This window comes from Lygodium microphyllum, chromosome 13 (genome assembly GCF_053477565.2).
Source record: "Lygodium microphyllum isolate KBCC chromosome 13, Lygodium_microphyllum_v1.1.10, whole genome shotgun sequence".
Classification (NCBI taxonomy): domain Eukaryota; kingdom Viridiplantae; phylum Streptophyta; class Polypodiopsida; order Schizaeales; family Lygodiaceae; genus Lygodium; species Lygodium microphyllum.
The window spans coordinates 38898484-38914133 of record NC_141147.1 but is presented as its reverse complement, the minus strand read 5'-3'; positions in this window follow the sequence as shown (position 1 = coordinate 38914133).

Below are 15650 nucleotides of genomic sequence, written 5' to 3'. Positions count from 1 at the left end.
TCCACGGTGGATTCCGTGCCACGGTGTCGTAAAGTTCACGCAAGGGCTGGAGAACACGGGGTTCAAGATACAGCAAGAAATGAGGCTAACAAGAACTCAAATATTTGATGCCAAAGTACACTATATTCCTTGTCAAATGAGGTACAAGAAGTTCATGTTCAGAATAATTTGAAGTTTCTCATAAACTATTTACATTCAGGTGTATGACGACAGTTGCAGTAGGAAGAAAAACATTCTTCACATCAGCATGTTCATTTTCTAACTTGGCAGTTGCCCAATCAGCAGAGAATTTCAGAAAATCCAGAGAAACATCTTTATTATGAGGTCAAGTCCATCATTATTTGCTGAAAAGATATCAGCAAGTCTTTACAACTTCCATCTTTTGTTGATTGGATTCATGGCTAAAGAAGAGGGCAGTGTCACAGCTAAAAGTTCAAGACATATGTATCCCCTGTCTATTTTCTCTTGCTGCAATTTAAGTTCATCGTTCTCATTAGCAGAAGATTAAAGACCTGGGACAAAACAACGTCTATTTCTGTTCAATGTTGTAAGGCTCTTTTCTCGATGAAGATCCAAAGCATCTATGCCAACCATACCTTCAGTTGGACATGCTTACAGTAGCAACACCATGGCCAATAGTGTGTGCCAAAGCATCCGACAGGTGGATCACATGCTCTCACAACTCTTATGGGTGAACCTTGGGGTTTAGATCTTTCTCAATTCTGCCAGAAGCCTCCTATCCAACCCTTCAATTAGAGTATTGCCTTTAGTCAATAGAAAACAAACGGGTCAGTGAAGCAGGGGCAATTTCTAAATTTGCAAGCTTCTCAAACAAGGGAACAACACGCAAAGGCTTCTTAATCTGGCATTCACGCTGCAGAAGTTTAACTAGAAGAACATCAGAAGGAGCTGTAGCCATAGATTCCAATCATTACTTCTTGTTTACCATCAATCCTATTGCGATTCCAATCACTGGGCATCCTCCTCATGGAAACGCTCACTGATAAAGCCCAATCAGATGCGGCTGGAAAAGGAGAAGCTGTAGCCATCGAAATCTCACTACACCAAGTGTGATACGGAAATCCTCTGCTGTCAGTGGACGAAATCGCTGTGTTTCAGAAGGTGGCCAACACATCCTGTCCAAACAACAGGAGATTCACGAAACTTGTTGATGCTTTGTAAAATGAAGGCACTGATTCCCGAACATCAGGTGAACGCGCCGATGGACTTATATACATTCTTGATGTTTAGCCAAATCAAATTCAGTATTTTCGACAGCAGCCTTCAAGGAGTCCACTAACAGACAAATCGACTCGAGATATTACAACAGCTGACTGAAGATAGTCCCTGTATATGTTCAGCAAATCCTATTCTCGTGAATGAACGACCGAGCTGTGTTTCTCAAACCGTCCATGGCTGACGAAGTAATGGCCAACGAACTGATTGTGTAGGATGAGCTGTTAAAACCAAGTTCACTGTTTTATTTGTCAAGCCTCATAAATTTGCTTTGGCGTCCTGTTCTAATTGCTGCATGAATTTCTCCTCGCAATGCTTCATCAAGCTTCGCTTTTTAGGATTCAAACAGTATATGCTATTAAAAGCAGTGGCAATTGGGCGAGGTGATGTCGGCTGTTAAGGTTCTTTGTAAGCAGCATGTGAGCTTTCATCTTGATGATCGAGGCCCAGGCAGCAGAGAATCAAGTCAATGAAGTACCAAAGGGAGCGTGGGCTGTCCGATTCCTCCTGTCGTTTTCTTTAACTCTCATCCTCATCCATCTTCAGACTCCTACGCCTTCGTATGCAAAGCCCCCCCCTTTCGCCTTGTTTTTTCTGATTCTTTCTTGCTTCTTGATTCCTGAATCTCCTTCGTCTCCTCTTATTAGTTTTCCTTTTCATGCCGTTCACTGCGTGCCAAAAAAAACTCATTCTAGCCCTCCCGAATCAAAAATCATTCTTCCCCTCCAAAACAGCCTGCTTTTTTTCCCTCCAAAAGCAGTTTAAAACCCAAAAATAGGTTTCCCCTCTTCATCCTTGAATAACCTCTTATGTCTTTAGCTTTGGCGATAATCTTCAATTTTGCCAGTTTGCTCTTTGAGAGATCCAAATGGGGATCAGTGCATGGTTTTAGATTTGAAGATTCAGCTCCAGATTCATGACTCAACAACTTCTTGCTGTCTGATTTAGGACTTGTTTCTTTGTCTTCTTTTCCCATGCATTGCCACTTCTCTTTACGGTCTCTTTCATTTCTTTCTGTAGGCTAACCTTCAAGACCCCTTTTACTACTTTTTCTGCAGCACCATCCACCTTTGAGCCTTTCTTTTAGGGTATCTTTGGAGTCATCAATTGCCCCATTAACAGACAGCTTTGTGATGGGTGATCTACACACAAACTATGAATTCAGCCTTGAAGATTGGATGGCAAAGTACTCCCTCGGTGCTTCACTAACGCTTCACTCGCTTCAGAACTTTTGAGAGATTTCCTTCAACTCTATGTCATGGGAACTTTTGAACTAAGATGATCGCTTTCACAAACCTTCCTTTGATTCCATAATTCCCTGCAGCTTTCTTAGAGATCATCATTGAAATTATCAGCTTGATAATGTCCTTTGGCATCAGTTTTTCATATTTTTCTAACACACACACATCATGCATCCAAACAAAATCATACACATGCACTAAGGGAATATATACATTGGATGTGGATTATCGAAATGCATCACACAAACAATGAATCACACGCAGAAAATAACACAAATGCACAACAAAAGAAATGGAGGTGTATACGACTCGGATGCGCAGCAGCACGACATCCTTCCCCTCCAAACCTGCACATCCTCCGGATGTGCCAACTATCCAGGATCATTCAAATCCACAAACAGGTCGAGTCCATCTTCTGTTTCTAGTAGACCTGTTTCTCCATCAGCTTCATCTTCTATGTTCTCTGCTTTTTCTGCTTGTCTTTCTTCTACCTGCTCTTCTTCTGTCAACGCTTCAAGTGCATATTCCTCATCTTCTCTTCTCTTGAAAATCTTGACTCGTTTTCCAGCAATGGGCACCCTCAATACTGTTCCATCTAATTCAGCCAACTCATAGGTACCATTGTCAAAAACCTGTTTCACCTCATATGGTCCAAACCATCTTTGAACCATTTTTCTCATGCTACTATGCTGATTCTCTAGACTACTGTCGTAGACTAGAACCCAATCTCCTTCTTTTATGGCTCTAGGCCTCAAGCGATGCCTTAAATCAAACCTATCCTTGTTTCTAAGTCGGGCTGCCTTCAAACGATCAACTGCTAGCTGCACATCTTTTGTCCTTCTCTCTAGTTGACGGATCCGAAGAGCTAGAAGCTCTTCCCTTGATAAATTCTCATGCCACGGAAGAACACTCTAAGTGAGAGCACAAATTTCTGTAGGCATGACAGGTTTTTGCCTATTCATCAACTCTGCAGGCATGTATCCAGTAGTCACACTATGTGTAGAGCGATTAGCCCACAACGCAAAAGGTAGTAATCTCGGCCAATCCCCAATTCGACCTTTACAAGCTTTCGCCAATGCTTTAACTATTGGCGGATGTCCTCTTTCACTCTTGCCATTTCCCTCTGGATTATAGGCAGTATACTGTAAGAGCCAATTTAATCCCAAGCCGTGAGAAAAATTCTCTAGCTTCATCTGCATCTAGCTCTCCACGATCAGCTGTAATCTTGCCTATACATCCATACCTGCAAAATATTTCTTCCAACAAGAATTTACATACTGTAGTGGTGGTCTTTGTCCGCAAAGATCTGCCTTCAACATAGTTTGTAAGATCCTCCCTAGCCAAGACAAGATATCTCATCTGCCAAAGTCCCACTGGCAAAGTAACCAAGTCTACCACCCACTTATAATGCATACATAGTGGATAAGTCGGATGCAACTCATCACGATGTCGCACTAAAGAGTAAAGCTGGCAGTCCCTGCAAGTCTCCACAAAGTGAGAAACATCTTTATACATCCCTTTCCACCAGTATCTTTCTTTGATTTTCTCATAGGTAGCCCACACACCTCTATGTCCAGCCCATGAGCTCTCATGAAACTCTCGCATAATCTGTATCTGCATCGCTACATCACAAACTACTCTCAAGGGCAAGCCTCCTCTCTTCTTTGGATGCTTCCAAAGAAAACCATCTTTCAAGAAATACCCATAAGCCTTCCTTCTGATTTTCTTGAATTCATCATCTGTCCAATCAGCTCTTCGAGTCAATGAACTTAGATACTGTCCAATTTGCAGCCACTCGTCAACATAAAGTTCTTCAATAAAGGCTTCAACTGTAGATACATGACAATCATGAACAAGGACAGAAGCATCAAACTCTGTCTCATCATCTTCTGCAAGCATTGACTCCTCATCCTCATATCTCGCTCTAGATAGCATGTCAGCAACTGGATTATCTTTCCCTGCTATGTGTCGAAATTCTGGATTCAATGATTTGATATAGGCAATCCACTGAAGCATCGCTATATCTGGAGTCGAGCAACTAGTAATCATACCAAGCAAAGGCAAACAATCTGTTTCCACAACAACTGAAGCTCCAATAAAATACCCTTTGTCACACTTCAGTGCAGTGACTACTCCCCACAACTCTCTTTTGATCTGCGGATATCTCCTATGTCGCTCATTAAGAACTTTAGCTCCAAAGCGGTGTCGTATTGCTGCGCATTTGAGGTGTGTAAACCACCCAAAAGTTGTGCATGGGATTTGGTACTTTGTACATATTTAGTTGTTGTGATTACATTTATTTTCTGCGTATGAGTATAGTGGCGAGCATGAAGGGTTGCTTTCAGGCAGGGTCAAGGAGAGAAGACATTACAACTATATAAACAGATGTAAGAGGAGGGCATTTTCTCAAATCTGTACACAATCAATCTTATTGCTGTGAATAGCAAATACTGCAATGGGCTGGGTTTCTTTTTCACTTTTCTTGTCCCTGAAACAAAGGGAAGATCCTTCAAGGAAATTACAGGGGAGAATAGTGATGAGCCAAGGAATCACACAAATTTACAGATTGGAACTGGGAATGGACATTTGACTTTGTGAGTAGGATATGAAGCTCTTGTTTTGTGCAACATCTAAGGCACTTGTTGGGACATGCTTTTTTTTGGGTTCTAGTGTTTCATATTTAGTGGAGGCATATTCGAGCTCATGAAAGGAGCCGTGCTTTGAGGGGAAAAAGGAGAAGCTTTTGGGCTATTTTTGAAAAGGAGGCTTTTTGGGGGGAAAAACCTTGGAGATTCAGATACGCGGGTTTTTTTACGGGTTCTGAGGAACTTCATGAAGAAAAAAGCTCGGCAATTGGGAGAATAAGGGAGTACGGTGGCGGAAGCAGTCGATCTTGGGGGGGAACCTGCTTGCTGCGAAGAAGAGGGTGGCAAATGGATCATGGGCACTCTTTCCACTCATCACCAGGAGGATCAATGATGACAAGAAAAGGAGCTTTCTCGGCTAAATCGGTCTTGGCATGCCTTCCCACGAGACTTTTCTTTCGTCCCTTCTGCAAGCCAACGAAAGAGGAGCTGATTATTGACAACAATCAACATGGCCTACACTCGTACAACTGCTGAGAATGCCACTGAAGTCATGCAACTGAGGTTGGCGATCTGAAGTTCAAGTTTTGGTGGAAAGCTTCGGCGGATGATATGATAAGCTCGCACCATCATCTTTAGCTTCGAACCCCCTTCGTAAATCTGGTCTAACTCTAGTCAAAACCACCCAGAACTTATGATTGTAAGGCACTGAAGGAAGGAGAAGACGAATCAAGATGAGAACAAATGATAATTGTAGAAGAAGACGACGGTGATATTGACAGAGGACGGGGACGAGCGAAAGAGATCATTGCTGAAGACGAGTGAAGGGGAGAAGAGAAGACGACGTCAGCATTATTGGCAAAGAACTGGAGGCAATTGCAATGTAGTTAAGGAGATCATTTATCCCAAGGGTGCAGAGATAGATATAAGGTCAATTGTGGTTGGCGCCAAGGGAAGGTTCTCGAGGATAGACCGGAGCCGCCGGCTGTAAAACAGGTCGAAATTTCTGGACACACTGACACTGACTCGACCCACAGCCATGAGAATGCCGTTCATGAGTAGGTGGGAACCAGTAAAGCTGAAACAGTTGACAAGATGAAGAGCAGCAAGAGGGCCAGTTCAATACCACAAGTGGTGATTTCGCCAGAGGTATACCACAAGGAAGCCAAGTGAAGGCACTCTCAGTTAAACAAACAGCTGAATTTGAACATAATGTAAAAAAAAACTGATGTCGGGTGCAAGAGATTAATCAATTGAGTCTCCGTATGATGTTCCAATGAAAACGATACTTCAGGCTTCGACTTAAGAGCTCTGTCAGTTTGTCATCAGCTTGAACGAAAGTATGCTTAATGCTCAGAAATTTATCATCCATGTACTTGATGATAGCCATCGCCTCTTCGTTCAGCCCATGATGTGGACATGATCCAGAAAAAGATTCAGGAATTCTGAGAACAGTGCACCTTTGAAAAGTCCATGTGAGACACATGGTTATAGATTTTAATAACACATTAAGTCACTTACAGGGACAGCATACGAGAATTGGGTTTACATGGCAGTTGCTAAAACAGTGGAATGTGCTTAAAAAGATGTTGGTGATGAAAGACGAAGTAGTGGAGGACTTGAATAACAGTAAAGCAGAAGCATCTTTAACATTTACAACAACAGTCACAGTTTACAACAACAATCACAGTTTCAGCTACTAAAGAATCTTCAAACCTCTTAAAATGAATCATCCCACATTTGGAGATCCCTATAGACAGTTGGTTTAAGCACATATGCTAGATCATACACTGAATCCAGTTGTAAAACTCAATCAAATCTTGATACTCCACATTCCTATGAAACTTTCAACCTGCAACAGAGATCTCAGACTTTCAGATTCTGCATTATGAGCTGTGAACCACGAGCCATTATCAACATGACAATGAAAATGCATGTTATTCACGTTTGATCTTACCACAATTCTATATGGTGAAGAATTACGTATTTTGAAAGATCTATGACAGAGTTTTAACTATACAAAAGCTGTGTATATCTATCCAAGATTACATTAGATCTGGATGGTTTCCACAAAAAGTTGTATATTGGACATGCTCTCATTCAGATGTAACTGGATATTTGTCACATATTATTTAAAATTGAGCTTTCAAATGGAATTTGATCTCGCTTGATTAATCTTTCATCTTGAAATTAGTCAAGGTCCTCTGTGGATGTGATATTACTTTCACAAACCCTTCGACATCTTTGGTGAACCCGATGTGAAAGCGTCGCAGAAATTTCAGGATGGGAGACACTTCAGCCTCTATTTCAGCTTCCTCTACAACTCCAGCTGCCTCTACTTCAGCTCCCTCAATGACTGCTGCGTCAAGTACTTCAACGGAGGATCTAAAACAGATTTTGCAGAATATGTCCATGTATATGCAGCTCCAAAATCAGCAAACACAAATGTATATGCAGCAGCAACAACAATTGCATCAACAACAGTTGTCTCAGCAAAGGCAACTCTATTCGGAGCAAGAGAATGCAAATAGCGCGACTAAGGCTATTGAAGCAGTTGAGAGTGAGAAGAAGCTATTTGACGGGCGTAATGTTTCAGCATATTTGAAGACATATGAGATCAAGATGGGGTTTTTTGGAGTTCCTGCTGGACTTATGAGTAAGTACTTCCTTCGTCTTGTCACACCTGCTTTGAGGACAAATGTGACTGATTTATTTATTCAAAATACACATTGGCAAGATTTTAAGAAGGCTCTAAAAGAAGAATACTTCCTTGAGGACTTTGGTATGGCTACTCGGCGGTCATTCCGAGAGTGGGTCTACATGCCAAACAAGGGTCTTGCTGCTTCGGAGTTGATTCGAGAATTCGAAGAGAGGTATAGTCAGCTTGATGTCATTGAACAAAGAGCATTGGATGTTGAAAAAGTTGAGCTTTTCTTGCAAGCTGCAGATCCTGCTCTTCAAGAAGAATTAGGTGAGCTTCTTGAAGATCGCACGAAGCCTATGGGTCTTAAAACTGATTGGCAGGATGCTCAGGATGCAGTTTCGACTTTGACCAAGAGGAGGATATGGAAGACTCGCCTACAGAACGGTTCCATGACACCTACATCATCATCTGCTCCTATGCCTACTTCTATCCCTGTTATTTCTTCTCCTCCTCAGGCAGTTTCTTGGCCTATGCCAGTGCCTACTGTTTCTACTCCACCTATTCCTCCTGTTCCACGACCGATGCCTACACCTTCTGCTCCAAAACCATCCGTTCCATCGGTGCCTACCTCTCTTGATGACATAATCAAAGGCATCACAGATTTGACACTTGAGTCAGTCAAAGCGGAGTTGGTGGGTAAGTTGAAGGAGCAGTTTGCTTCGACTGTGCCTACTACTTCTTCTAGTGCTCCTACTGCACCTAGGAGTGCTCCTAGTGCTCCTAGGAGAGATCGGAGATGTATTTGGTGTGATAGTACGGAGCATCAGCATTGCAGGGATTGTGACTCTTTCCAGGATGCAAGGAGGCAGAATTTGGTATATTGGGGGCAAGATGGTAAGATTTGGTTGACTGAGACAGGAGCTCCACTTGCTACCAACTTTGGTAAAGGTGGAATGAAGAAGTTAGTGGAGGACATGGCTACACGTACTTCTTATGTGACGGCTAGAGGTGATGCTTTTGCATATGGAGTACAGATTGAGAAGGGATCAGAGACTCAGTCCGCACTATGGACTTATGCTATGGAGACTGCAAACAAGGGGAAAATTCAGCAAACTGTTTTGACTAGCGCAGGCTCTAGCATCAGATCAGAGACAGGTTGGGACTCGCCTGTTGACAGGTATTCTATTTATGCTTATTTGGCTAAATCTCATGGTGCAGATGTATTTGTTGAGGAGAAGCGTAAGAGGGATGAAGAAAATCCAAGTGCAGCTAAGAAGACTAGAGGGGGTGAGTTTGTTACTCCACCTACTGCAGGACCGTCTTCAAGACCAGGGCCAGATCAACAGATGGAGGATGCTCAAAAGAGAGAAAAGAGGCAAGAGCCTAGAGAGAGAAAGCAGCCAGGATTCAGATTGATGTCCGATATTGAGACATCTACAGACATGAAGAAAATCTTTAATGATAAGATACTTGGCAGTGAGGTGACTTTCACTATTTCTGAGATTTTGGGCATCTCAAAAAGAGAGTTTCAGGATCAGTTTCAGGAGGTCCTGAAGAGGAAGAGACATGCATTAGCTACCACTGATACACAGGGAGTTTTGATTGGAGAGTTGGATGAGGATGATGATGAGGTTATGGTTGATAATGCTTCTGTTTTGCCGCAGGTAGAGAAGAGGGTTCAGCCTATGCATTATGCTGAAATTGATGAGCCTGTTTTGATACCGCGTAGTCACTTTTCACGGAGCCATTGGGCTAGGGCAACTACAGAGACGATGGTAAAGATTGGAGAGAAACAGGTGCCTTATGTTGCATTGGTTGATCATGGTTCAGAGATTAATCTCATTGTTCGTGGAGTTTATGAGAGTAACAGATGGCCTATGGATGTAGAGCATGGGTGGCGTATGAGAGCCGCCAATAACACTGCAGGTGATTTATATGCTGCTTGCCCTAGTGTCAAGGTTTCTATTGGTGATGTAGAGGAGGATTTTCATTTCTTTGTGTAGGATTCATGCTTGTATCCCATAATTCTTGGACAGCCATTCATTACAGAGATGCGCATGGAAACAAAGGTCATGGATGATGGATCTGCTTATGCACGGATTCGCAGTAAAGATGGTATGAGAGCAGTTCAGTTTATGACTGTATGTGTGAATCATGTTAGAAACAGGGATACTCTCAGAGATGCACCCTTACCCACTGTGAGGGATTTGGGTTTTCATTAGGTACCGCCGTTTCGCGAGACGACGGTGGTACAGAGGAGAGGAGATTGGAGTTCTCGCCTCCTGGCAGCAGCAGTGTTTTCTCCTCCGGTTATGTTGGGATTTCAGCAAACAGTTCGATGAGTTATCAGAAGACTTCTAGGTTGCCTAGAGCTGCCAGGCAGTATATATGCAGGAAGGAGAAAAATTTGAAAAATGTAGGAATTTTGGAGGATGATGAGCACATAGATGGAATGTATGACAGTGTGATTTGTGCAGATACAATGGCAGAGATGGGAGATATGCTGAAAATTGATATGCTGAATTGTCATGGTAATGTATTAGTGCAGTCCCTGGACATGTTTCATGAAATTGCAGATTTTGTGTCACAGATTGAGTCAGAGGCTGAGGTAACTCAGCAAAGAGTATTGAGTGCTGAAGAAATTCAGCAAACAGAGTTTCCAGCTGGTTATGAACAGCTTTCAGAGAGACAGAGGGCTGAAAATTTTCAGCCAACAGAGTTTACTGCTGAAATATTTCAGCATTCAGAGTTTGGGGCTATTTCTATGCAGCCCATAGAGCAGAGGGCTGAGAATATTCAGCCATTAGAGTGCAGAATTGCTGATTTACAGCAAGGTTTATGTAATGCAGAAGAGCATAATGAAGCCAGGGTTGACACGAAATACAAAACTGTGGATAAAAAGGTGAAGCCGGTTGCTGTACCGCTTCCATCTGACAGTGATCAGCAAATAGAGAGGGCTGCTAAACATCAAAATTTGAGGAATCCGGAGCATATTGGCCATAAATTTTCAGCAGAGACACTTGCTGAATTGAAAATTGGAAATGGTGATTTCTTGTTACCCATGGAGAAGCAATGCTTTCAGGAGATGCTTGAGCGTCATGGAAGGGGATTTGCTTTTGTCCCACATGAGATTGGATGTGTGAATCCTGATATTGTTGCTCCTATGGTCATTTTTACTATTCCTCATATCCCATGGAATCTCCGACCTATTCCAGTGCCTAAAGCACACTTGCCAAAGCTAATTGATTTGTTGAATGAGAAAATCAGGATGGGAATCCTTGAGCCTTCATCTGCACCATACTCAAACAGGTGGTTTACAGTTCCGAAGAAGAATGGTACTCTTCGATTTATTCAGGACATGCAGCCAGTAAACAGAGTTACTATCAGGAATGTTGGTATAGGTCCAGTTGTGGATGAGTTTGCAGAGGCATTTGCTGGACGTGCCATCTATTCTTTGGGTGATTTATATTCAGGATATGATCAGTTTCAGCTGGCTTTGGAAAGCAGGGATATAACCACCATGAGAACTCCTATTGGGCTTGTCAGGATGTGTACCTTGCCTCAAGGTGCCACTAATTCTGTTGCGCATATGATGAATGCCATGCATAAGGTCCTTCGTGATTACATACCTCAGCTTACTATGCCTTTCTTGGATGATGTGCCCATTAAGGGGTGTGCAGAAGAAGAGAAGAATGAGAGCCTAAATGAGCAGGGATGCAGATACTTTGTGGCTGAACATATTTCAGCATGTGAAAAGATTTTGACCAGGTTAGAAGAAGTGAACTTGACACTTTCAGGGCAAAAATCTGTTTTTGGAGTGAATGAGGTTGTCATTGTTGGGCATATGTGTGGATATTATGGCAGGAAACCCTCACCTGATAAGGTGAATGCTATAGGCAAGATTGCAGAGTATTGTTCTACTACTTCAGAGGTACGGAGATTCATTGGTGCTTGTGTGTTTTATATGATTTGGATACCTCATTTTGCACACATTGCAGATTGTTTGTATCAGCTGCTTCGAAAGGGGCAGAAATTTTATTGGGATGAGAGTCACACTAAAGCCATGCGGAAATTGAAGAAGTTATTGCAAAATGCTCCTACTCTCAGGAAAGCGGATTATAATTGTGATAGGCCTATTGTATTGACAGTTGACACTAGTCCAATTGGCATAGGTTGGGCTGTGGGTCAAGATGATGCAGATGGAAATAGGTATGCTATTCGGTTTGGGGCGAAAGTCCTAAACGAGAGACAGAGGAGATATGCGCAAATCAAGAGGGAGTTATTGGGAATTGTCACGGCTCTCAAATGTGACAAGGAGTACTTTATTGGAGCTTCAGTTGTGGTAGAGACAGATTGCTTGCCATTGATTGGTATGATCACGAGTTGCTCTACTCCGGATATAGCTATGTTGAGATGGATTGCATACATCAAGTCATTAAATCCGGAATTTAAACACATAGCAGGGAAGGATAATCTAGTGGCTGATATGTTGTCTAGAGCCAGGTATGATGATGAGGAGACTCTACTTGCAGAAGAGGATGATGCAGAAATTTCAGCCACTATGGTTGATCATGTTTGTCATGTTTATGATATTGTGGCTTTCATAGAAGAACTCTATGTTGGAGATTGGTTGCAGATTGGCAGGTACCTTAGTACACTAAGCAAAAGAGATGAATGGACAGATGAAGAGTTCAAGAAGATCAGAAGGAAAGCCTATGGTTATTTTCTCAAGGACGGATTTCTTTGGAAGCATCCGAAGAAAAGAGGCGGATTACCTTTGCGGGTTGTCTGCGATAGAGAGACACAGTTACAGGTGATGAGGGAGTTTCATGAGAGTCCTTGGGCTGGTCATAGAGGAGTATGGGCTACTTATGAGAAAATCAGGGAGAAATTTTGGTGGAAAGGCATGTATAGAGATGTTTCTCACTTTGTTGAGACTTGCAGAGACTGCCAGATGTATTCAGTAGTGCGCCATAGAGATGAGCTTCATCCGACCTATCCACTATGCATTCATTATAAGTGGGTAGTTGATTTGGTTACCATGCCTATAGGTCTATTGCAGATGAGATACATTGTTTTGGCTAGAGAGGATCTTACCAATTATGTTGAGGGCAGATCTTTGAGAACGAAGACCACTAGTGCAGTGTGTAAGTTCTTATTGGAGGAAATTTTTTGCAGGTATGGTTGTGTGGGTAAGATCACTGCGGATCGTGGTGAATTGGATGCAGATGAAGCTAGGGAGTTTTTCTCTCAGCTAGGAATCAAATTGGCTCTAACCACAGCATACAATCCAGAGGGAAATGGAAAGAGTGAAAGAGGGCATCCGCCGATAGTGAAAGCATTAGCCAAAGCATGCAGAGGACGGATTGGAGAATGGCCAAAACTTCTACCATTTGCTTTATGGGCTGATCGTACGACTCATAGTGTTACTACATGATATATGCCTGCAGAGTTGATGTATGGTCAGAAACCTGTTATGCCGATTGAGACTTGTGCTTTGACTTGGTCAGTTTTACCTTGGCAGGAGGATTTGACGAGAGAGGAGCTCTTAGCTCTTCGGATTCGACAGTTGGAGAGGAGACCTGAGGATATTCAGCTAGCTATTGACAGGTTGAAAGTTGCTAGACTAAGGAACAAGGACAGGTTTGATAGCAGGCATCGCTTGCGGCCTAGAGCAATAGAAGAGGGAGATTGGGTATTGGTCTTTGATAGCAGCCTTAAAAATCAGCATACTGCACTTCGGAAGATGGTGAAAAGATGGTTTGGGCCATACATAGTCAGACATGTCTTTGATAATGCAACATATGAGCTGACAGAATTGGATGGAACAGTGCTTAGAGTGCCTATTGCTGGAAAAAGAATCAAGATTTTCAAGAAAAGAGATGATGAGGATTATGCATTGGAAGAATTTTCAAGAGAAGAGCAACGACAAGAAACTCCAATGGAAGGGACAGATGATATGGCTGAAAATCTTGTTGATCTACCGGAAATGCATAACGAAGAGATTGATTTGTTTGTGGATCTTGATGATAATGATCATGGGTAGTTGGCCCATCCGGAGGATGCGCAGGATTAGAGGGGGTGGATGTCGTATTGCTGCGCATTTGAGGTGTGTAAACCACCCAAAAGTTGTGCATGGGATTTGGTACTTTGTACATATTTAGTTGTTGTGATTACATTTATTTTCTGCGTATGAGTATAGTGGCGAGCATGAAGGGTTGCTTTCAGGCAGGGTCAAGGAGAGAAGACATTACAACTATATAAACAGATGTAAGAGGAGGGCATTTTCTCAAATCTGTACACAATCAATCTTATTGCTGTGAATAGCAAATACTGCAATGGGCTGGGTTTCTTTTTCACTTTTCTTGTCCCTGAAACAAAGGGAAGATCCTTCAAGGAAATTACAGGGGAGAATAGTGATGAGCCAAGGAATCACACAAATTTACAGATTGGAACTGGGAATGGACATTTGACTTTGTGAGTAGGATATGAAGCTCTTGTTTTGTGCAACATCTAAGGCACTTGTTGGGACATGTTTTTTTTTGGGTTCTAGTGTTTCATATTTAGTGGAGGCATATTCGAGCTCATGAAAGGAGCCGTGCTTTGAGGGGAAAAAGGAGAAGCTTTTGGGCTATTTTTGAAAAGGAGGCTTTTTGGGGGGAAAAACCTTGGAGATTCAGATACGCGGGTTTTTTTACGGGTTCTGAGGAACTTCATGAAGAAAAAAGCTCGGCAATTGGGAGAATAAGGGAGTACGGTGGCGGAAGCAGTCGATCTTGGGGGGGAACCTGCTTGCTGCGAAGAAGAGGGTGGCAAATGGATCATGGGCACTCTTTCCACTCATCACCAGGAGGATCAATGATGACAAGAAAAGGAGCTTTCTCGACTAAATCGGTCTTGGCATGCCTTCCCACGAGACTTTTCTTTCGTCCCTTCTGCAAGCCAACGAAAGAGGAGCTGATTATTGACAACAATCAACATGGCCTACACTCGTACAACTGCTGAGAATGCCACTGAAGTCATGCAACTGAGGTTGGCGATCTGAAGTTCAAGTTTTGGTGGAAAGCTTCGGCGGATGATATGATAAGCTCGCACCATCATCTTTAGCTTCGAACCCCCTTCGTAAATCTGGTCTAACTCTAGTCAAAACCACCCAGAACTTATGATTGTAAGGCACTGAAGGAAGGAGAAGACGAATCAAGATGAGAACAAATGATAATTGTAGAAGAAGACGACGGTGATATTGACAGAGGACAGGGACGAGCGAAAGAGATCATTGCTGAAGACGAGTGAAGGGGAGAAGAGAAGACGACGTCAGCATTATTGGCAAAGAACTGGAGGCAATTGCAATGTAGTTAAGGAGATCATTTATCCCAAGGGTGCAGAGATAGATATAAGGTCAATTGTGGTTGGCGCCAAGGGAAGGTTCTCGAGGATAGACCGGAGCCGCCGGCTGTAAAACAGGTCAAAATTTCTGGACACACTGACACTGACTCGACCCACAGCCATGAGAATGCCGTTCATGAGTAGGTGGGAACCAGTAAAGCTGAAACAGTTGACAAGATGAAGAGCAGCAAGAGGGCCAGTTCAATACCACAAGTGGTGATTTCGCCAGAGGTATACCACAAGGAAGCCAAGTGAAGGCACTCTCAGTTAAACAAACAGCTGAATTTGAACATAATGTAAAAAAAAACTGATGTCGGGTGCAAGAGATTAATCAATTGAGTCTCCGTATGATGTTCCAATGAAAACGATACTTCAGGCTTCGACTTAAGAGCTCTGTCAGTTTGTCATCAGCTTGAACGAAAGTATGCTTAATGCTCAGAAATTTATCATCCATGTACTTGATGATAGCCATCGCCTCTTCGTTCAGCCCATGATGTGGACATGATCCAGAAAAAGATTCAGGAATTCTGAGAACAGTGCACCTTCGAAAAGTCCATG